Here is a 22,890-nt window from a genome sequence, read left to right on the forward strand (position 1 = left end):
AGCAACTCCAGCTGGAGTTGCCTACCCTTGGGCTGGGGGTAAGTCATGTCATCGACCTGGCTCTTCTGTGTGGCAAAACTTTGACCATTTTAGGAATGAATGGAGGGAAACAATCATGTAGCAGAAACAACAGCATCCTTAGAGCATGTATTTAACCTCCCTGGTGGTATTCCCGAGTCTGGCTCGGGGTTAATTTTCCATACCAGGAGCGGTAACCCCAAGCCAGACTCGGGACTGCAGAGAAAAGTGACAGCCGGAAAACAAAACTAAAAGTCAGATGTCGGCATCTAACTTTTAGTTTCGTTTTCGGGCGTCACAGCCGGCGGGAAATTCAAAAGTGAAAAGTTGCAATGTACACAGAATACACACAATACAATGTAATCTGCTATGATTACACTTATGTATCAAACTATTTCACTTCAATTTTGTCCCTAGAGCTTTGTCCAGTGCCCTGCCTGACACTTTTTCACAATTATAAGAAATTATAATATAATAAATAATTATAACAACAATACATAACACCAAATTTCCATGAAATTCCAAAAAATTGTACCGCTTTTGGTACAAAATTCCTGACATAATCATACCGCCAGGGAGGTTAACCTGTGTGTTTAGCTGTTTGCCTGGAGTTCAGCTTTAAAGCCTATCCCATCAGAAAAAACTCCCCTTGCAGTGGGGCTGCTCCTGCACTGTGAGATTAATTGCTCATTCAAGTCTAGGGTATCGGATAAAGCAATTTAACTTACCTGATTTCCGCTCCACCAGCAGTCAGCACTCAGCTTGTCTCCTCTATGCTCCAGTTTGTGGATTGTTGTTCGGTGTCCTCATGTATAATGCAGATCTACGGGCCCTGCATTGTATTTAATGACATTAGCGAGCCGAGCCTCCAACCCCCTGAGCGCAAGGGGAAAGAGGCTGCGGGTGCCGGTCTTGTAGCCTGGATAGAGCCAGCGAGAGTGGGGATCAGGTAAGTCCTCTACCCAGGTGCCCCAGACCTAAACAGGCATTTAACCCTTGCATTGTGGGGGGTAACCTGGAGGGAGTATGCAACAGTGGGGATCAGGCAAGTCCTCTTCCCAGGTACCTTAGACCTTAAAAAAATGTAACCCTTGCATTGTGGGGGGTAGCCTGGAGAGTGCCAGCAAAAGTGGGGATCAGGTAAGACCTGTTCACAGGTACCTTAGACCTAAAAAAAACATGCAACCCTTGCATTGTGGGGGTAGCCCCACTTCTAAGGGATTTTTTTCCACAGAATTCAGCTTTACTGATTTTCATCAAATACATACCTAAGCTAACTAGTGGCAATTTCCAATGTGTCATCTTTAGTCATACATATGAAAGCAAGTAGTAGCTTTAATTTCAGGATCATGCAAAGTATAACTTTGAATTGTAAAGACACCTACATAGTCATAGAATAAGGCTTACACAATCAGAAAACCAATCAGAATTGATTTTTTTTTTTACTGCTTTGACTAAATAATAAACTGATAGAAGGATGAGCTAAGTAATCTATGTTGACTCCCCTTGCTGACCTCTTCATCTAAAAATGCTAGTTGCCTGATTCTCGTGATGATCCAAGGGCTTTCATTCCCTGGCCTGGAATATGTATGCAGATCAGCAGGTCTGCCTTTCCTCTGACTTTAGCAGTCACATATCTGATCTAGGTCAGTGACTCAGAGTTAAATGAACACAGGGGCAGCCAGGCAACTAGCATCTCCTTTAGGAGAACAGCAGTGGCTGTCTATATATTTCTTTTAGTACAGATTTCCTTTCAATCTAGTTACTATGGTTTTCTGCATCTAGCTGTCATCACTGCTATTTGCACTGCTTTACTGATCAAACTCTATACTTCGCTTTCATCTTATATAATCCTTTATTGCTTACAGCAAATATCTTGTAAGCTCGGGTGGAATGATTTGTCTCTGTGTTGCTCTCTGCTGGCTATAATGAACTCATTCAATGAAAGCAAAAGGCAGTGTGCAAAGTGCTGTAACCCCTTGCAACCTGTCTGAATCCATCTTTCGCAGGTCTGCCTACAGTAAACTGAAATCTGATTGGCTGCTATGGGCTACTATGCTTTGTACATTACCATTGCTCTGCCTTAGCTAATAAGGCTGTTTTGTTACTTTGACAGCTAAAGTTAAAGTTATATTAAAGTCAAAAGGATTTTAAGTTAATGCAATTGCTGATGAAATCACTTACCATGGATCGTACTTCTCGATATTTAAAAGTTTTAGTTTCCTGCAGAATCAGCTGGACCTCTGAGCACTGGTCCTGACTTCCTGTTTTAGAGTGACTCCTTTCTCAAGCAGAGTGCTATGCAGTCACCCTTGTGTGTGCTAGTAAGCTCTGCGTGTCTCCACAAACACACAGACAAAGCAAATCAAGATACTTCCTTCCACCCTGACCCCCTCTCCTCCTTCCTTCCTCCTCTAAGCTAGTAGATGAACAATTACTGGAGTCTGCTCTGTCCTTTGTGATCTTGTACTGGAAAGGAAGTTCAGGAAAGCTAAGGTGAGAGACTTGGAAGCAGCTGTTCAGAAACATGATGATTGTAAGTGTTTGGGCCAAAATGTAAAGCAATGCTTTGCTGGGCAATGTATATTTGTTTCATCTGGATACATTATTGAAAACAAGTTTGAGCATTAAATACTACTTTAACATGTTAGAATAAATATATCTAAGCTGACCTAAAGGTGTAGACTTCAGGGCTGCCTTCCAGGTTCAAGTTTTACTACCTAATGGTTCAGAGACATTAAAAAGAATGTAGTCAGTAAAGTCTGAAATATCTGACCTCCCATCCTGCATGCTTGACCCAGGTAAGTGACTCATTAGATAGTGAAACCAGGATCAGGACACCAGCCTCATGGGTGGCACCTTAAAAGACCAATGCAGCTCACAGGTAGTGATGAGTGATTTAAGAGAATCATAGATTTGCAAATGTTTAATTCTCCTGAACACTAACATGCAGATTTGTGTGACCTAAGGGGAATCACAAATTTAGCTCAACCCGGAAGACATGATTTACAAATGTTTGAATTATTCATGTATACATAAAAAATTGCAGCTTTTACATATGCTGATTTGCATGGTTGTCATTAGAAATGAGTAAAAAACACATTTAGTACAGCTCTGCAATGCATGCACATTTCCACTTGTTGTATTCCCTTAAGGCTGGATCTACACTGTTGCGCTGCTATAACATGTGTATTAGCACAACGTGTGAAAACACATGTTTTGTGCATTGTTGTGTTGTAGTGTCATTCACTCATATTGGCACCCCAATGCACTTTAATGGGCAAATGTGCCTTCCAGCACACCAAAATGAATGGGAATGCACTATTGTGCATTGTGTTGAACAGCATTTAAAAAAATTACATTCACTTATTTTGTACCACCCATCAGTTTATTGAAAGTTTATCAGTGACACTGAGTCCTGCCTTATGGTCTGACGGTGGCCATTCGTCGACTACTGAGCACCCAGGATACTTTGTTGGACGTGCGGTCAGGAGTGCAATGGGTACATGGACTGTAATTTGCCTTATGGTCTGCTCCCTCTGACATGTTTCACCTGTTTGGTTGGAGCGAGGAAATACTCCTGCCGGTGGGCACCCAGTTGTCTTTCCCCTGCTAAAGCAATGGAGGATCTGTGCTTTATTTCTATGCTTTATTGCTTTTTTTTTGCGTGTTTGGTTTTTTGGCAGCTCATTTAAATAAATGGGCTTCCTTAACACAACACATGTTAATGTGGAGCATAATGTACGTGAGTTCATGCATACGAATCTAAAAATACTGCATGTAAATAATCTGCCCAAAATCCAGCATGCTTCTAACTTCCTGTTTGACAACACAGTGTTTTTGACGCGGTGAAATTCCAACCAGTGGTGTTAACTCTGCCTGCTGGACTACAGAACTCTGTACTACCCACCACACGTTGTCCCTTTCCAAATACAAACATTTATTTCTTTCCCATCAAAGAAATGCTGCTGCCTTGACTCCCAAAAGCCTGCTCCCACACTGTGCGCAGGGAAATGTCTCCTGGGAGATGTAATTCTGGGGGGCATGCTTACAGCACCAGGAACTGACCTCCTAGCAACTGCCCCTGTAAGAATTTTGCAGCCCTGGTGACAATATAACAGGGAGTAATAAAGCTGTTTCTTGCTACAAAAGTTTTAAAAAAATGCTGGAACAGGCTGTGGATGAGAAGAGGAAAGTTTGGGGGTAAATCTGAGTATTGCCTGGACATGCACTTCAAGAATGGACTGCTTATCACAGGTAATCAGAACACAAGGCACAGAGCACCATATTCATGTGAAGAACCATTTATTATACAAAGTAAACATGTACTCACAAAAGTGCAGTTGAGAATGCTTCATATCATGCACAGATGCCAAAGGAGCCACAACAAGTGCTATTCACATAACTGCCCCAGTACCTTGTAGTTTAGCACCGTTCCCATCCCATTAACTGGTATCTGCTGTCGCGGTGACAGCCGCGTGTGCTCAGGCTCCTGAGCACATGCCTGAACACTCAGCCTGAGCACACATGGCCACCAGGACAGGAGATACTGGTGAATAGGATGGGAATTGTGCTAAACTACAAGGGACCAGGACAGTTATTTAAACAGAGCTAGTATTGGCTCCTTTGGCATATGTGCATGATATGAATGAAGCATTCTCAACTGCACTTTTATGAGTACATTTTGTGTTTGTTTACTTTGTATAATAAATGGTTCTTCACATGAATATGGCACTCTGTGCCTTGTGTTCTGATTCCATGTATTGAGTGATTCCCAGATCCATTTGAGGAGCAGCCCTTTGTGTGAGAGCAGATTCTTTTGTACTTGGAAGATCCTCAAGCTGCCACTAGCACAGAGTCAGTGAAATATCTTTTGGTTAAGCTTATTACAAGTGCAATAGTCTAAGAAACAATAGGCTTTACTTACCTATCTGGACTCTCTGAGACATAACTACTGAATTCATATAATATTTTTCTGTATATTTGACAGTGACTTTACTTACTGTAATGTATGAATAGCACACTTCAACCTATGGCCTTCTCTAGAGCTGTTTGCATGTGCAATTTTACCCCTAATTCTTTATATAAATGGGACATGTATTGCAAGCATAAATTTACATCACAAATTTCTTTCCTCCCTTTAAAGATGGATGACATGACAACTGTGTGCATGCAAATGTATCATGCAGCATTGCATTTATTACATTTGCTTTGGCAGTAACATAAGTAAGAAGCTTATGAGACAGATCCTTTACCTTTGATGCAGGTTGTTACCGGAGAAGGTTTACACAGGCATGGAAATTATATTGTTGCTTTGATTCTAAAGAAAAAGAAAAAAAAAGGTAAAGGATGTTTTAGGACGAGCTCCAATTGATATTCACAGACAGACACACATAAGAGAAAGCAGGGACAATACAAGCATGCTGTGATCGCACCTTCTCATTAGCCTCGGATTGCTCGTATTTCAGGTCCCCTATAGCATTACCAGCAGCAATTTGTAAAAAAAAAAAGAAAATACAACACAGAGACCGGTTTGGTCATGATTGACACATCTGTCATTGCTAAGTCCCTATTCTTTTAATGGAATTTGAATACTGTAGATCAAACAAAAGTCACCGTTTTACACAGATTTGCTGACACATTGAAAGGCGTCTTCTCAGGCCACCTTTCACTTGACATTATGGATAATGCTCTCAATTTGGGTCAAACTTGCAACATGCTGTGCTTGCTTCAAAGTGCATCTAAAGCTACATTTGAGACATACAGTAGTAGGCAAAGACTAGAAATCCTGTCCATTTTATTTATGTGTCTGAGTCCCAATGAGCAGATTTCCCCACACTTCTTCTCTCAGAGAGACAACAGGAAGTGAGAGGAAATCTCTCCAAGGTCAGTGGAAATCCTTTCTTATAACAGAACAAGTGTACTCATCGGAAGATTTCTCCTCTATTCCTGTCATCATTTTAGTCACCAGGACAGATAGTAAAGGTGAACCCCCACGGTGGGACCATATACAACAGTAAAAACAAAAACATGAGGGTTCTAATCCTTCCAAGCAATATAAACCAAAGCATTGGCTTAAAGCTGGGAATACACTTTTAGATTCCTTTATCCATGCTAAACAGCATGAATGGAAGAATTTCCCTCTGTGGCTATTGTATTTTTTAAGTCAGTTTTGCCAGCTGCCAAAATACCTGAACAGTGCCTGTATCTGATTGGATGCAGACGCTCTTCACCTGACAATTTTCTGCCCAACTCTTTTGATTGAAAAATTGGGTGGGAGACGGCAGATAGGGCCACTCGCTGAGCAAATTTCTGCAAACATTTATATGCATACAGTGAAAATGCACTCTATTGGCACCAACTGCATCCTAGCAAGAAAGGAAGCTAGATAGCAGAAGCTGTCTAGCTTCCTTTCTTGCTAGGATGCATGTGGCATCTTGGCACCTAGTGTCCTTTGTTGCTAGGATGCAGGCAGCTCCATGTTACCTAGTGTCCTTTGTTGTTAGGATGCAGGTGGCTCCTTGCCACCTAGTGTCCTTTGTTGCTAGGATTCAGGTAGCTCCTTGCTACCTAGTGTACATATTCATAAGATGCAGGAAGCTCCTTGCCCCTGTGTGTCCTTCCTTTGTGGCTAGGATGCAGGCAGTTCCTTGCCACCTGGTGTCTTTTGTCTCTATGATGCAGGAAACTCCTTGCCACTTAGTGTCCTTCATTTCTAGGATGTAGGCAGCACAAGCTGCCTAGCGTTCTATGTTGCTAGGATTAATGTGGCTCCTTTTTATCTAGTATCCTTCATTGCTATGATACAGACAGCTGAAGCTGCCCAGCATCCTTGCAACCATTAGGGCACTTTTACTCTATACACTGTACACATGTAAATTACATGCATACAGCATATAGAGCACTTAGGTCTTTCATTGCTAGGATGCATGCGGCTCCTTGCCACTTAGTGTCCTTCATTGCTAAAACGCAGCTGCATCCTTGCTACCTAGTGTTCTTTGTAGCTAGGATGCATGTGGTTCCTTCCTGAGTAGTGTTTCTCATTGCTAGGATGCAGGCGACTCCTTGCCACCTAGTGATCTTCAATGGTAGGATACATGTGGTTTCTTGCTGCCTGGTGACCTAACAATCACATTTGCGATACATCAATATACACATGTAAACGTTGCACATACATTAAATGTGTACAGCATACAGAGCACCTTTTACACAGCATATTGCTGCCAGCAAGATACTGCGTACGAATTGCCACATTGTTTTTATACAGCTGTATACAGGTACAGGTACACCCAGATCTCAGCTCTCCGTGAGTGCGGTCCACTGCTTTCACAAAATAAAGCAATTTTGTTTTTAGGAAACTATGGGGCAACACATTTAAACCATGCTGCATATCACCAACAATAATTTCCTATAAAATAATTATGAAACGTTACTTCTACAAAAGTAAATTGAATGTTTCTAAACACTGATTATGGCAGTTGCAGACAATACAGTTTGTTATATAAAGGGTATATCTTCCTTTCTACATGAGAGGATTCTTCTTCTTCTTGTAAAATGATTATGTTGTGTCACAGACTGTGGCACCTCTGCTCAGACATCAAAAGACTCTGAGCGCACTGAAGTCAGCTGCAGCAATTTGAGTGAAAAGTTAACACTGTGTCACGGCAAAGATGTGAGGAAGGGGGAAAAAACTGTGCTAATGAAAGGCATTTATGAGGACAAAGATTATAAAACAGCACATATGTGGAGAGTTGAGGGAGAACAAGTTGGCTTAACCTTTACTTGCAAGTGTGCTCAGAACCAATACATATTATAAGTTCAGAATAAGCAGGCTCAGAGCACGGGAAGGATGCTTAAAGAAGCCCAACACCCTGAAATTGTAATTTCCTTGTTGTGCCCTTTAAAGGACTATCATCTAAACGATGGAAGATAGTAACCAGGAGCAAGGCCAGATGTCAATTTTTCAGCACTATGTCTCCCACCACTAGGCCTTGTTCACACATGTACCAAGGATTAACTTCAGGAAAACAGCTAAGCAAAGGTATGTAATATATATCAGCAAGCAGTTTTACCTGCCAAAGAATTTGTATCTCTGTTCATCCAGTTATGAAAAATACACAGATCTGCCACTCAACACAACCCTATCTGAAAGGGCAAAATACCTGTTTTTCTCTGCTGCACTTAAAGTCTACTTCCAGGTAAAAAAAAGCAAAAACTTACAAGGCCTAGCCTTGCAATGGGGTTACCCCCACACTGCAAGGCTTCCCATTTCATTTATGTCTACAAGACCAGTGCAAATAAGTTTTCGTTACCTGACCTCCACTCCCACAGGCTCCAAGACGGGGCCTGCAGCTTCTTCTGCCCTGTGCCCCAGTCCTCAGACTTTGTGACCATAAGAGATCCCTTGTTTGTGTATGTCACTGTGCTTGTTTCTGGTGGATACCATGTTGTTTATACTGATCAACTATAAATGTATATTTTTTTTATTGTCCATTCATATTGTGGGGAAAAACCAAAAACAGGGACAATTACATAGTTACATAGTATTTGAGGTTGAATAAAGACACGTGTCCATCAAGTTCAATCTCTGTGTGTCTGTGTGTGATTGTGTATGTGTATGTGTGTGCTTGAGTCCCTTAGCTATCTTGCTTTTAAGAATACCTGTACCCCTGTTTGTTACGGTCTCTGAGGAAGGTGTCTGAATGATTTTAGTGATACAGTGTGATACCACTGTTTGTGGCAGCGAGTTCCAGACTTTAACTGCTCTAACTGAAAAGAAGCCCCTATGCCACTTGTGGTTAAATATTTCTCCACCAGTTTTAGGTGGTGGCCTCTAGTCTTTGTTATGGAGTTTACTGTAAAAAGTTTACTGCTGATGTTGCCATCACCACTAAACATTTTTTACATCAAAATCATGTCCCCTCTTAATCGCCTCATTTCTAGCGTGAACATGTTTAAATTTAGTAATCTTGTCTCATAGCTTAGTTCCTCCAGCCCCTTTAGTTTAGTTGCCCTTCTCCAGACTAACTCCAGCTCAAGGAGACAATTGAGAAGGAAAGAGTGACAGATGGATTTGGTTTCAAATGAGGGACAGTCGATTGAAAGAAAAAAAAAGACAGTTGTGAGGTAAGTTAACCAGTTGACATCCGCGGTGTTAAACCCCCTTCCCATCCAGGCCATTTTTTAGTATTCAGCGCTGCGGTACTTTGACTGACATTTATTCCGTCATGCAGCGCTGTACTGAAATGAATTTTATACTCTTTTTTGGGGACAGATAGAGCTTTCTTTTGGTGGTATTTATTCACCACTGGGGTTTTTATTTTTGTACTATATTAAGGAAAAATTACCGAAATTTAAAAAAAATACAGTTTCCCCTATATTAAATGATAAAACATTTAGGCGGACGAGAACGAGCACATATAGACGATCAGTGGGCTATGGAGCCGCTGATCGCCTATATGTGAAACACCCGGTAACGGGTGTGTGCAATGGTCGGGTCTCTTCTGCCCGTGTGTGCCCGCTAGGGGGCGTGCGCGAGCAGAAAAAAATTGTATATTTTTTTTATTGTCCATTCAGATGATTTTTTTTATGTTACAAAAGGTTGATTCATAGTGCCAAAATGGGACTGCAGTGTGTCATGGATCAAAGAGATATGTAGTATTCTCCAAATTCATATTGCACCAATATAATATAATATCAGCTGCCTTTACTGATTGGGCTCAGGGCTTACAAATATGTAGACCTGAGAGTCCGTGTGCAACGTTCCTTTGTTCTTCATATCTCTCTTATGCTAAAGAAAAACGTAATGCCTATCTCTGGGGAAAAACAAAAACAAAAAAACTACCCTTGCATTGCTATTACCGCCACACTGCAAGGGTCAACTGCTCGTTTATGTCTATGGGGTATTGTGTAAAGGATTCTTACCTACCTGATCCCCTTCTACCCCCACAATCGGCAATCACCTCTCTCCCTTTCCCTTTGGCTTGTGAACTGGCCCTTGCTGTCCTTACATATAGACTTGTCCTGCTTTAGACTTGATGACGTCAGTGGCTGTCGACCACCGGAACGAAGAAGGGAAGCTTGAGCTTGCAGAGATCGACTAAGTATAGGTCTTGTACATAATACTCCATAGACATAAATGAATATTTATCATTTGCAGTGTGGGGGCAACCCCGCTGCAAGGGTAGGGTTTTTTTTTTCCTTGAGATAAGTGTTAACCTTAATGGAAATTTGAAAACCATCAACAGCAAATATGACCTGTTAAAGGGGATTTCCACAATCAGATATTTAGAGGGAAAGTACATCCTTTTATTTGTGTTTACAAATGACTAATGCAAGTAGTACACTCGTATCTTTACTGATCAGCTGTTCCAACAAAGCTGCCAATCAGCTTCAAGGCTACCACTGTTCAGAGGCATCTTCTTTTTCTAGCACAATGTAGCCTGACCTTGGAAACACAATGAAAAACAAAAAAACAAATGTATCTGAGAAGTAGGGGCCTTGGAGCTGTTTGGCGGCTTTGCTCAGACAGCTGCTTACCAGTATGCAAACTGTGCTACCCCCACCAGGCTTTAATGTACATGAATTGGAGTAGCTTTCACCTGCAAACCTATGCTCCATTTAAAACTTTTACATGCCTTACATTACTTTGTGCAAAAAAAGCACATGTAAACAGATGCTTTTACATTTATTATCCAGAAAACCTTTGTCTGTGCTCTTCTCTGATTTCGTTTTGTGTCTGATTTCCTTGCTAAGCAGCATCTTTCATTATGCCCTATCCTAGGAGAGTGTCCTTACTGGCTGCCAAGGCAGTCCTATTGCAATGGCAGTTGGGAGGGCTTAGCCTTAAGTCTGGGAGGACCAGGCTCCAGAAACTTAAAACTAGATTGGAAAAAGGCTTTGCTGGCTAATAAAGATAAAAGCAGGCATCTTTCTGTATTTTATCTTAAAGCTGAACTGCAGGCAAACATCTAAATACACACATGGAATACATATAAGGTAGCTGTTTTACCTTCTAAAACAGCGCTGTTTTACCTTCTAAAACAATTTGGATATAATAGAGGACCTCAAGTGTAGCCCGCAACACTTCTAGGGGGCCATGCAATGTTTATGCACGTCTAAGTAGGTTGCATTGAGTTAGGCAGCCCACCTAATGCCCAAAAAACAACAGTCCTGCTGTGTTTTTTTAAGCACACTGAAGAGAAAGTGGAAGTAAAAAATGTCACATTGTTGGTGTCAGTGCAGTAATAGTAACTTCCAGCATTGGTGTCAGTCACTGTAATAATAACCCCCCGCACTGGTGTCAGTGACTGCAGTAATGACCCCCAGCAATGGTGTCAGTGAATGCAATAATAATCCCCAGCATTGGTTTCAGTGACTGCAATAATAGCCCCCAGAACTGGTGTCAGTAACCACAATATTAACCCCCAGCATTGGTTTCAGTAACTGAAGTGATAATTCCCCAGCATTGGTGATAGTGACCATAGTAATAAACTCAAGAACTGGTGCTAGTGACTGTAGTAATAACACCCAAATTGGTGGTCAGTCACAATGCTGTTAACCCTCTCACTGCATTGATTGTCAGTGGTAGTGCTGTTAAAGCCCTCACCCATTGGTGGTCAGTGGCACACAGTGTTTATTTTACAGATCACCCACTCCTGCACAGTTCTCTTCCTGATGGCCGGGACTATATTTCTACTCCACCTGACAGTACTGACTTAAGAGCATCAGACAGAGAGCATCCCAGCACATGAGATACTGCTGCCACTCTGCAAAGTGCCCAACACACAGTGGGTCACAGAGAGAGAGAGAGAGAGAGAGAGAGAGACAGTGGGTCACATGTGGCCTGCTGGCCAAGTGTTGGGCACCAATGTTATAAAAGATTTGTATTTCTGTTCATCTATTTTGAAGAAGGTTCCCTTTCCTGTTCTTTTATTTCCTTGTATCAGGAACCAAGTACAATGTACAGTCCCTCACAATGCAACTAGTACTTTTAGTGTATTCAGCAGTGAATTCTGATTCTGATTTCATTTGGACTTAGCGCTTCCACCCTCCGCTGTTTATAAAATAAGCCTGTTAGTATAAGTACATAGTGAGGACATACAGAAGCTAGACCAATAACTCTAACACCATATAAATACAATCTGATGGTAATACTCATAATTCTGGTTTAATGAAGCTACGTCCTACATCCGTATGCTACTTAATCTTTACATTAAGGCAATATAAAAATTCAACGCATATACTGCAGCCGTCGGTGAAGAAATCAGCTTTCACATTGGTTACATTCCCTGTTTGACACAATCACATCCATTAGTCCAGAGCTGATGCTCTGCAATTCCTCATTTTCCACACACACACTGAGAAAGTGAGACACTTCAGAAAACGCAGATGGTCTTTTTAACCAGATACATTACAGTCTGTCATTTCTTATCAACAGATCTGAGTCAGTACTAATGAGAGTAAATATAGACACATTTTACAGAGACAGCATGTATTAAAAGCCTGTCCTGCAAGTGGCTAAAATGTGGTATTAACCCCACACCATGCAGGGGATGATAGAGAGAGATAATATAGTGACATAATAAGGAGAACATGAAACATCTTCACTTGTATAATATGTAGGTTTTTACCGAAGCTATTTTTGTTTGTTATAAAGCAGTTTAAATAGGTGATGGAGCCCCTTTCTGAGCAGCGCTGATTCAGGGTCTGTTTACACTCTGTGCAGTGCCAGGGCACACAGAAAATCATTCTCTATGTGTCCTGTTTACACTACAGTGCTGATTTGGGGTCAGTCACCATCAGCCACCGCAACACTGCTGTGCATTAACTTTAATGAAGTGTCAATTTGTGACATTTCCATAAAGTTATTAAAAAAAAAACACAATGTTAATAGTGTGATGTGCTGAAACAGCGCAAAGCCCGGTCTTGTGCTACCTGTACACAGCGGGCACTAGCCCACACAGGAAAACACTATGAGTTAGTATGAATGAACCCTAAGTCAATACACCAGGTAGCTATGTGTAAATGAGAACACCAGTTCAATCCCTATGCCTTCCAACTTTTCTGAGATGAGAAAGAAGGACACCTTGCAGCACAATGTATTTAGGCAAGAGATACACTCCTGCTACACCCCCAGTTATACAGATCATTAACAGGGTTTCACAAAAGGGTGAAGAGGTTGGAGAAGGCAGAAGTGAACAATCTGGGACAATATAGCTGAAATGGAAAGTGAGCTGAATTGGAGAAATTTTGCAAATCGGCTATTTTGGCTTAGATTGTTCACTTCTCCTGCCTTCTCCAAACTCTTCACCCTTTTGTGAATAACCCTGTAAGACTTTATATGCCAAAAACGATTGGTTAATCCCAGAACTGTTTTCTTCACCATTATTTCACACTGTTATTTTTTTTCACCATAAGTAACCTGTATACTGGCCTTTTGAAATAGTAAACAAAACAATGAAGAGATAAGATAAAGGTTTTAGTGCAGAATAAGACTTGTGGTAGTTAAACAGAACCATTTCATAGATATCTGTACATGAGACCAAAAACAGGGACAATTACATAGTTACATAGTATTTGAGGTTGAATAAAGACACATGTCCATCAAGTTCAATCTCTGTGTGTCTGTGTGTGATTGTGTATGTGTATGTGTGTGCTTGAGTCCCTTAGCTATCTTGCTTTTAAGAATACCTGTACCCCTGTTTGTTACGGTCTCTGAGGAAGGTGTCTGAATGATTTTAGTGATACAGTGTGATACCACTGTTTGTGGCAGCGAGTTCCAGACTTTAACTGCTCTAACTGAAAAGAAGCCCCTATGCCACTTGTGGTTAAATATTTCTCCACCAGTTTTAGGTGGTGGCCTCTAGTCTTTGTTATGAAGTTTACTGTAAAAAGTTTACTGCTGATGTTGCTATCACCACTAAACATTTTTTACATCAAAATCATGTCCCCTCTTAATCACCTCATTTCTAGCGTGAACATGTTTAAATTTAGTAACCTTGTCTCATAGCTTAGCTCCTCCAGCCCCTTTAGTTTAGTTACCCTTCTCCAGACTAACTCCAGCTCAAGGAGACAATTGAGAAGGAAAGAGTGACAGATGGATTTGGTTTCAAATGAGGGACAGTCGATTGAAAAAAAAGACAGTTGTGAGGTAAGTTAAAGGCACAATACCATATTAAAATATGACCATCAGTTTAAAAACATATAATCTTACTACAGTAAAATCTCGGTTATCCGGTATTCAGCTAACTGAAACTCCCATCTAACCAGCAAAAAAAAAAATCCCCTGTGAACTGTTCTGCCCATCTGCCCCCTTAATGGGATAGGGCGAGTGGGCTCTGGAGCCTGGAAAGGTACTGAAAAGTGCTGGATTATCCTGGGAATGAGTTTCTGAACTATCTCTGAAAAGTGCTATGTTATCCTGGAAACAGGTGTCTCATTGATAGTTTGTGGAAGTGCTGTGTTATCCTGTGAACAAATGCCACCTAGTGATCACTCCCAGTACTGCAATGCATAGCTAATGGTTTAGAGTACAATATATTGTTTTGGTATGATATAGTATGGCATTAGTTAAACCCATTTTTAAGAGTAACTCTCAAGCAACCAGAATCTAAACCTGGAATCTACCAATCCCAGTGGATGCGGAATAATGGGGAGTTTATTGTATAAACAAAATTGATCCAAAACCATAATAGTTCCCCTTTCGCTCACAAATCTTCCCGCTGAGTTCAGGGGTGGGAGGGGGCGTTGCGGTGCATTGAAGTCAAAAGCACTGCAGCCACCTCCCGTAGTGCGATCGGATGCGTGGCAAAATATTGCCTGCGTTCTGTTCCACTGCAATGCTGCTTGCGCTATTTTTTTTGTTTGCAGTGGAATGGAACGCAGGCAATGTTTTGCCACACTTCCCGATCGCACTGCGGCAAGAAGGCTAAGCAGTGCCATTGAATTCAATGAACTGCCACGCCCCAGAACGCAGGGGGAAGTTTTGTGAGCGATTGTGGTGCGTTCCAGCAGCTGCCACTCTGGAACGCATCACAATTGGTGTGAACAAGCCCTTAGACACTGAATTCCTTTTTTTTTCCTACCCTGTATTTTTTATATATTGTACAAGAGCCTCCCATGTGATGGCAATTAAAAAAAAGTTTAAATTTTTTTAAAATAAAATGTGAAAATAAAAATGTTCAACTGCCATCATGTTTTTCTGCAGGGTCTTTGCTTTCAGAAAATATAGTATGTTTTGGGGTTTAAAGTAATTTTCAGGACTAAAATGTGGATTATAACGTGTGGAAAAAATGCAAAAAGGGCCTTGGCAGCGAAAGGACTAAATCCAGGTAGACAAACATGTAATGTGGTCATGTGTTCATTAAAAAAAATATTCTTACACAGAGCTAGTACAAGTACCTGAATCTGTTTTAGGGGTTGGTCACATCAGCAGCCATGCTCAACCACAACCAGTGTCCCGGAATAGTGCCAATGTGCTTTTTTTGCAGGGGTACGAACCAAACCCTTTGATGACAAGACTATTTGCCTTGTCTTGCATTTGGACTGTGCTGGAAAAGATGGCCAGTGCAGCCTGAACGCAGTTAGTGTTAACTGGCCCTTAATATCTGCCTGCAAACCAGCAAGCTAAGCAAACTGAGCAACTCAGATTTAGAGTGAAGGGACATGAGTCTGAGTTAATCACGGTGCTACTGCATTTCACAGTACACATATGAATATGTTTAGAGGAGGGGACAGCAGGGGAATGATCTTATCAATGTACTTCTGTAATATAAAATCTTGGCTTTGGGTGCCCCCTAGACCAGACCTTATTTCTCAATTACAATGGGGGGGGGGGGGAGGGTCAAAATTGGGGCAGACAGAATCTAAAGCAGTTTCCCATGGCAAACAATCAGCTTCTCTCTTCAGTTTGTTTGGTTAAGCTTAATAATTGATTACTGCAGTGCGGCAGTTTATTAGACAATAATTTTTGGGTTGCTTTAGCACAGTCCAAACTCTTTCCCACATTGCATGAAAATGCATGGCAGACATGCTGCATATATATGTATATATATTTATATATATACTGGTGAGCCCTGGAACATCTGACTAGTACTCCGAGTCAATGTAACCATTTACATTTGCCTGTCGTGGAGAAGAAATTATAATGTTTAAATTGCTATATTAAAAAATGCCTGACGTCTTGTAGGGGGATCAAGGTCTCTTGATGGCAGCTGTATCCTTCTTATGAGTCCTTTAACTGTAATAGAGCTGTTCTACCAGTCCTTGAAATAAAAGTACACCAGGTATCTAAAAATACAAAAATGAAGGCATATCTAAGAATATGGCTGAAACACATTCATGTGTAGTTGAAAAAGCTTAGTTTTCCACCGTATGGCTGTTAAATCTTTCAGTGCACTGCATGCTGTAGCAGCAGACTGCAGCCATATTCTTAGATGTGCCTTCTATTTTGTATTTTCACACATTAAATTGTGTCATCCTCTCCTGGTCCTGGGACATTTTGGAGACCCTCGTAGGTGTCAGTTCAACGTTGTATAATAACAAATAAAAACATAGAGCAATGGAAGTGCTTACTGAGGACAAAACATTACCTATGAAAGCATGTGTACTTGCATAAAAAAGGCCTGTATTAATTTTTAATTAATCATGCAACCATGTAAAACATTTTCATTATAGCAACAGTTATATAATTTTCCTAATACTACCTTTTTAAGGGTTTATCTTTAAAAGGTTGTGAAATACACACAAATACAGTTTTTGTCAGAAAAGTTCATACAGCTAAGTATACTACATCAGGAAGTCCCTTTTATACCCAGGGTCCAGCTACCCCCTGACAAAATGAAAAGAAGCTGGAGATAAAGTGGAGCTGTTTCTTTAAGTAAGAAATCAAACTGGTTGCTTCATTTGAAAGGTAAAACCTGATTGGTTGCTTTGAGTAATAGCTCAAGTGTTGTCCATTTTTTGCTCAGGCATTCATAAACCATAACAGATTGCATGGATTGGTAGTAGCATACAAATGAGAGCATGAGAAAAAAAACATCAAAGCTTGGAACATCTTCTATGGCTTTGTGTGTCTAATGTAGCCAGATTTGCACTGATCAGGTGTGACATTTTTTTTACCAACCCTCTGCATTCATTCCAATTAAAGTGAAAATTACAAATTGCTTTAATACTTTGGGAAACAATCAGGCATGATTCTGACAAGTCCTGCCAAATACAAATTTGACCTTACCAAAGCTCTTAGTGCAATCCCTCCGTAACCATTTTATCCCACAATCTAAAGACATTGTTAGAAACTTCAGAAAAATGCCTTTATATCTGTTACTTTGGAAAGGTTTGCAAGACACTCTCTGTGCTGTCCGTTGATAGGTCAATTTTTCAGCCACTTTGACAATGAACTCCAATATTTATCTGTCATTAAAGTTATCTAAGGGGCAGATTTGCCATTGTTAGATGAACTCAAGCAAATATTTTTGTGTCCAGTGTAGATATTGCACTACATAATGCTGAGCATTATCAAATAGTAAAACTAACTACAGATGAGTGAACCTGGTTGGGTTTGCCGAACCTAGCGGGAAGTCCGGCAACCAGTGGCATAACAAGCACTTGTTTAACTTCTTGTAAGCATGTTCAATGTAAGCTATAGAGCCCTAATTGCCTTGCCTTGCTCTGTGAAAGGATGAGTGGAGAGGAGGGGCAGGTATGCAACATGAACTCACCTCCTCCATTCACAACATTTTGCATTCTATGAAAAAAAAAAAAGGTTTTCTTTTCATTGGCGGAGAGAGAGGTGGGGACAGGTATACGAATGAAGCCCTTCACTGTTTCAGTTGAAGCTTCTCATCCCAACAGAATCAGAAATACAGTGCTCTGAGTATTTACAATTAGCAGCAGTCACATGCTTCTACTATACTTATTATTAAATGTAACTTACTTTACTACAATATACATTTTTCAGGAATCCAGCTTCCAGTTCAAACAATCAAATGGGGATAAACTTCTCAAAGACTTATAATATTTGCTGACAATGTTGAACAAAAAAACTATAGGTAAGTATCATATGTGAATTGCTCTGTCAATAAGTATCACGTGTATTGGATGACAACTTTCCTGACCGCTGGTTATGCCTCCAGATATCATACCGGACAATCCACTCTGATATCACAGCGTATGCCTCCTGCACAATATGGCTGTTTGCACCATTCAGCAGAAGTCATATCTTCAGCTATTACTGTGGATAGCTGAACCTTGTTAAGACTGGGTTGAATGGGTACAGACAGTTTAGTACGATGAAAGTATGTTCGGTCATTGACTGGTAGCAAGTACCACTGAGAGATGGTTAAAGTCTGCAACAGAGTATTACAAATTCAGTCTGCTTGGCTATTGCTAAAGGCAATTTCATTTTCTTGGAATAACATCAAAAGAAAGATAAGCTGTACGAGGAGTAAGAAGTGTTTCATCGTAGGCTGAACAAACATATTTTAAACTTTTTTGGAGGTATGGAAACACACAAATAGATTTCCTACTGAATAAAAATGCAGGAAGACAAATTATAGCTATATCCTTGCACTAGAGGTTATGATGGATATTACTAACCCACAAAATAACAGAGCAGAGTTCACAATAGTCATTTTAGCTATTATAAAACAGGGTAAAGGGTAAAGAAACTGGGAAAGCCACTTAACTTCTAAATCAGCTAAATATGCCCCTATTTCATAAAAAGGACTGTTGAGCATTTCACAAATATTTACCATCATATTTGAGCTGCGTGCTACAAAACTAATACAGAAGAGTAAAAACAATAAAAGGTAACTACTTTACTTTAAGCATGTGTACACTTTCAATCATTCGTGCAACATTACCATGACATTGGTTAGGGTTATATATTTAATTATTTGTATAGATCCAACGATATACGCAGCACTTTACATAGTTGTACATTCACATCAGTCCCTGCCCTCAAGGAGCTTACAATCTAAGGTCCCTATCCATGTATACATACAAGGGCCAATTTAGACAGGAGCCAATTAACCTACAAGCCAGGTACGTGCGGTCATGGGAGGCAGGTGAGGCAGAGCCTCACCTAGTATTATGGAGGAAAAAGCCTGAAGCTGACAGCTTTTTCTCCATTTAGTTTGGCTTCTATCAGGTTAAACAGCAGGGAAATCCTCCCCGCTGTGTAACCTGTCATGGACGGAGCCCTGCCTGTTAATTACAGGCAGCGCTGCATCCGACTTTTGACAGGTAGTTAGGTTACACAGCAGCGGGCTTCCCCGGTGCTTGTGTAACCTAACTATTGAGGAAAGTGCTGTCACAGTCTCTACTCTTTGTTAGAGGCGTGAGCTCTGTAGCAAAGCACCATTGGTCCAAGCTGTCCAATCAAAAAAAGAAGAAAAAAAACCCCACTGAGGCCATCGATCTTGATGCCGCAGCAGTGATGAGCAAGTGAGGGACAGGGAGGCCTCTCCATATCTCCTCCCTTCCTCATTCACACTAGCTCGGGGGCCAGGTTGGGGGTGGGGCTTTGGTAGGTGGGCGGGGCTTCAGTTGAAGGGGTGGTGCTTCACCCGACAGGGGCGGAACGTGCTGGGGGTGCCTCACCCGGAACCAGAGGTACTGCACATAACTGCTACAAACATGTCTTGGAGTGTGGGAGGAAACCTGAGTACCCAGAGGAAACCCACGCAAGCACAGGGAGAACATGCAAGCTCCTTGCAGATAGTAGGTCAGGGCTCAAAATTTCAAGTCCTGAGCTACTAGCCAGGCCTTAAGAGTTACTCGCCACCAGTCGCCCCACCTGACCCCTACCGTGCCCCGCCCTTAACTCCGCCAGGTCAGTGGTGTGACACACTGCGGTGCCGCTCCAAGAAGCGGGTGGAGGAAACAGACAGCGATCGGCGCTGCCGAAGCGGCGGAAGTCCCCCCCCCCCTGGATTTCCACTCGCCCCCACGCAATTTCCACTCGCCAATTGCGAGGGGGCGAGTGGAAATTTTGAGCCCTGTCCTAACCTATACAGATTTATAAGGGTTTCATCTAGTGGTTATCTGTATGTCAGTAAATGTTATCATATTGGTACTAAGAGACTGTTAGCACCAGCTCAGGTAGCCTTATATCGAGTCACACTTACACATTACTTACTAGGCATGCATTTATCATTAATGCTCAATGATCTTTTAGTTTAAATCAGCTACATACATTCTAGGTGCAACAAAACAATAGCTGTTCAGTGTCTTACAGTTTGTTTTCTTGTAAAGCAGCCAAGGTCTGAGTCTAAAAGCGTGTGTGTTACCAGCATGCTGCAGAGTGGGACCCTTGTTCTCTGTGGGGAAGCAGTGATCTGTCTGCGTGGCTCTGATGTGCCCTCTGCAAAGTCAGAGCCCTCCAAACAGCAGAAAGCACAAGCTTTGCTAAATAAATAGCTATAGGTCTGTCTCAAAAGGGGGGCATGTTGTCCCTCGGCAGAGAGACCCCTGTTTCCTCAAGGGTCTCACTGGGCAGCACGCTCATAGGATACATGCTTTTCTACTCAGATTGTAGCCATTTTAGAAATAAAAGACATTTGATTACATTAAATAGCTTGTGTTTTGGTGCACCTTAAATGTATTTAGCTGCTTTAAACTAAAAGGCCACTTTAAAATATATTTGAAGCTACTTTGCCTTTAAAAAAAGGCTGGAGGAATAAAAAAAAACAAAAATGTCCATTATGTATGTTACATACCTTAAGCTACTAAAATAAAGACTTATATGATTGTTGATTAGTTTCTAAGGGTTACTGTACTTTGCACAATGCACTGACAACTTTAAGGTGCAGCATTCCTGGGGGGGAAAATGGTAGAAAGACTGGAGATAACTGGTGAAAATTAAAAATGGATTGGTAGATATGGATATCTGCACACTTTTCATTTTACTAATTAGCCTCTATAGTGATGGAAACCACATTAAACCCTAAGTCCCTACTGTTATGGATAACAGGCCCCACATCTACACATTAAATGCACAGAATTTCCATATGCTGTGAAAAAGAATCACTTTATATTTGTCACAACGTATCAGCCTGTCAATTTTACTACGCTGGTGGCTTTATTCATATGCATCTTGCAGCACACAACCTTACTGCCCCGATAATTTCAAATTACACTTGAATAATTGATTAGGTTTTTTGTGGATGTTAAGAAAATAAATCTCCGCATGGAGTAAACCGATTCCCTTTTTGATTTGTAAAACACAGTCACGCTAATGTGCAACTCTAGGGAATTCTATTGATTAACTTCTTAGTTTTACAGGGACCATCAAAGCATTGCAGGGTACAAAATACTGTGCTCCTATTCCACTGAAGGTGCTATAATCAATCGATGGGTTAGAGCAAAGCAGCTGATTGAACCTGTAGGAAACTCATTTATGATGGAAAAGCAATGCATAATAACACAGGACTGCAGTATAAGAACATACTACAGAATCCTACATGGAAAGGACAATTATTTTGTCAGAGAAATATACTGTGAATCAAAGCATTTACCCTTTTGTGATAAGTTGGACTATTTTTTCTAGATAAATGTCCAATGATATTTGACAAGCCTTATGAAAGATCTGTATCACTGCGTAAGCAATATACACTGGCTATCCAATTTGATAATTAAATATTGTAAACTCTGTGGTGCCTTTAGCCTAGTATAATATGAGTATGACAGCACATTATAAAATCATACATAAGAATCAGATTTATTTACTAGATATGATATGTTATTATGTTTATATTATTAATATGCTATAAAAGCACAATGATTATAAAAGATGATCTGTAATACAAATACGTTATGGATGCACATGTGTAATCTGCAATTGTGGTCAAATACAAACATTGTCCTGTTTGTTTAAAGAGTTACTGAAATGAGCAATGACTGATGGAAACTCATGTCGCCTATGTAAAAAAAAAAAAAGAAGCGTTGGTTAACCCCTTCGTGACGGGAGACGTACAGTGTACGTCTTGTCACTTTGTGCCTATATGACTGGCCACGTACAAAAATGAAGGGTTTGCAGCACAGAGGGCAATTTTTATTGCTCATTAAGTTCAATTATAATCTATAATCAGCAACTGTTCAGGCATCCCTGCCCTTTCTTAAGCTTGAGAAAGGGCATGGGCACCTTTATGTTATAACTCTGCAAGTATTAGTTAATTATTAGTTCAGTTCGGGAGTTTGTGGTCATCCATATACAGTATACTCCATCAATGTGGCTTGAAGCTGATGCATAGTTGAAGAAAGCTGAGTAGGGTATGCTTGACTGCCCAGGGTGTGTGCATTTGCATAACAACACAACAGATTAACAATACAGCTACCTAGTAGTATAGTATAGGAAGGAACAAAATGCATCAAGCTAAGAAAGAAGAGTTAAAGATCACCATCCTCTTCTGTACATTCAGCATAAATGTATCTGTTCAGTTTGCATTATTGGCATTGATGCAGGGTTAACAGCGTATGTTCCAGGATCACAAATAGAGCTTAAACTTCGTGAATGGGGTTTCACTTGAACCTTGTCATGGGATTCATAAGAGGATTATGTGCTCCTGTGATGAAGCATACTGTTCCTTTTCCCACCTTGACCATTGAAGGAAAATAAAGTACATCAGTAAACAAAAGATTAAAAACTTTGCTGAGCTTACTCTTTCTGCATATCACATATATTTAATGTTTATGCAATGTTTAATACGGCCTTTAAACCTAGCATTAAAAACCAAGTTGCTAGATGGATCATCAAATTTTATTTTATTCAGTGATATTGTTGGTTACATATAGTTGGTATCATATGGTATTAAAGGAGAACTATGGGGTTAGGGCTTTTCCCCATAGTTGTCCTAAGGGTAACTGGAGGGC

The 22,890-nt window shown here is 40.7% G+C and overlaps 1 protein-coding gene across 1 annotated transcript in view; it reads right to left on the bottom strand.

The window, feature by feature from the left end:
- Positions 1–22,890, bottom strand: part of TENM3 (teneurin transmembrane protein 3) — a 988,875-nt gene that overhangs the window by 869,729 nt on the left and 96,256 nt on the right. The window contains exon 2 of the mRNA XM_018576225.1: positions 5,274–5,338. The gene's annotated coding sequence lies outside the window, so the exon portion shown is untranslated. The remainder of the gene's footprint in view (positions 1–5,273; positions 5,339–22,890) is intronic.

Source organism: Nanorana parkeri, unplaced genomic scaffold (genome assembly GCF_000935625.1).
Source record: "Nanorana parkeri isolate BGI_ZX_2015 unplaced genomic scaffold, ASM93562v1 scaffold60, whole genome shotgun sequence".
In the NCBI taxonomy this organism is placed as follows: domain Eukaryota; kingdom Metazoa; phylum Chordata; class Amphibia; order Anura; family Dicroglossidae; genus Nanorana; species Nanorana parkeri.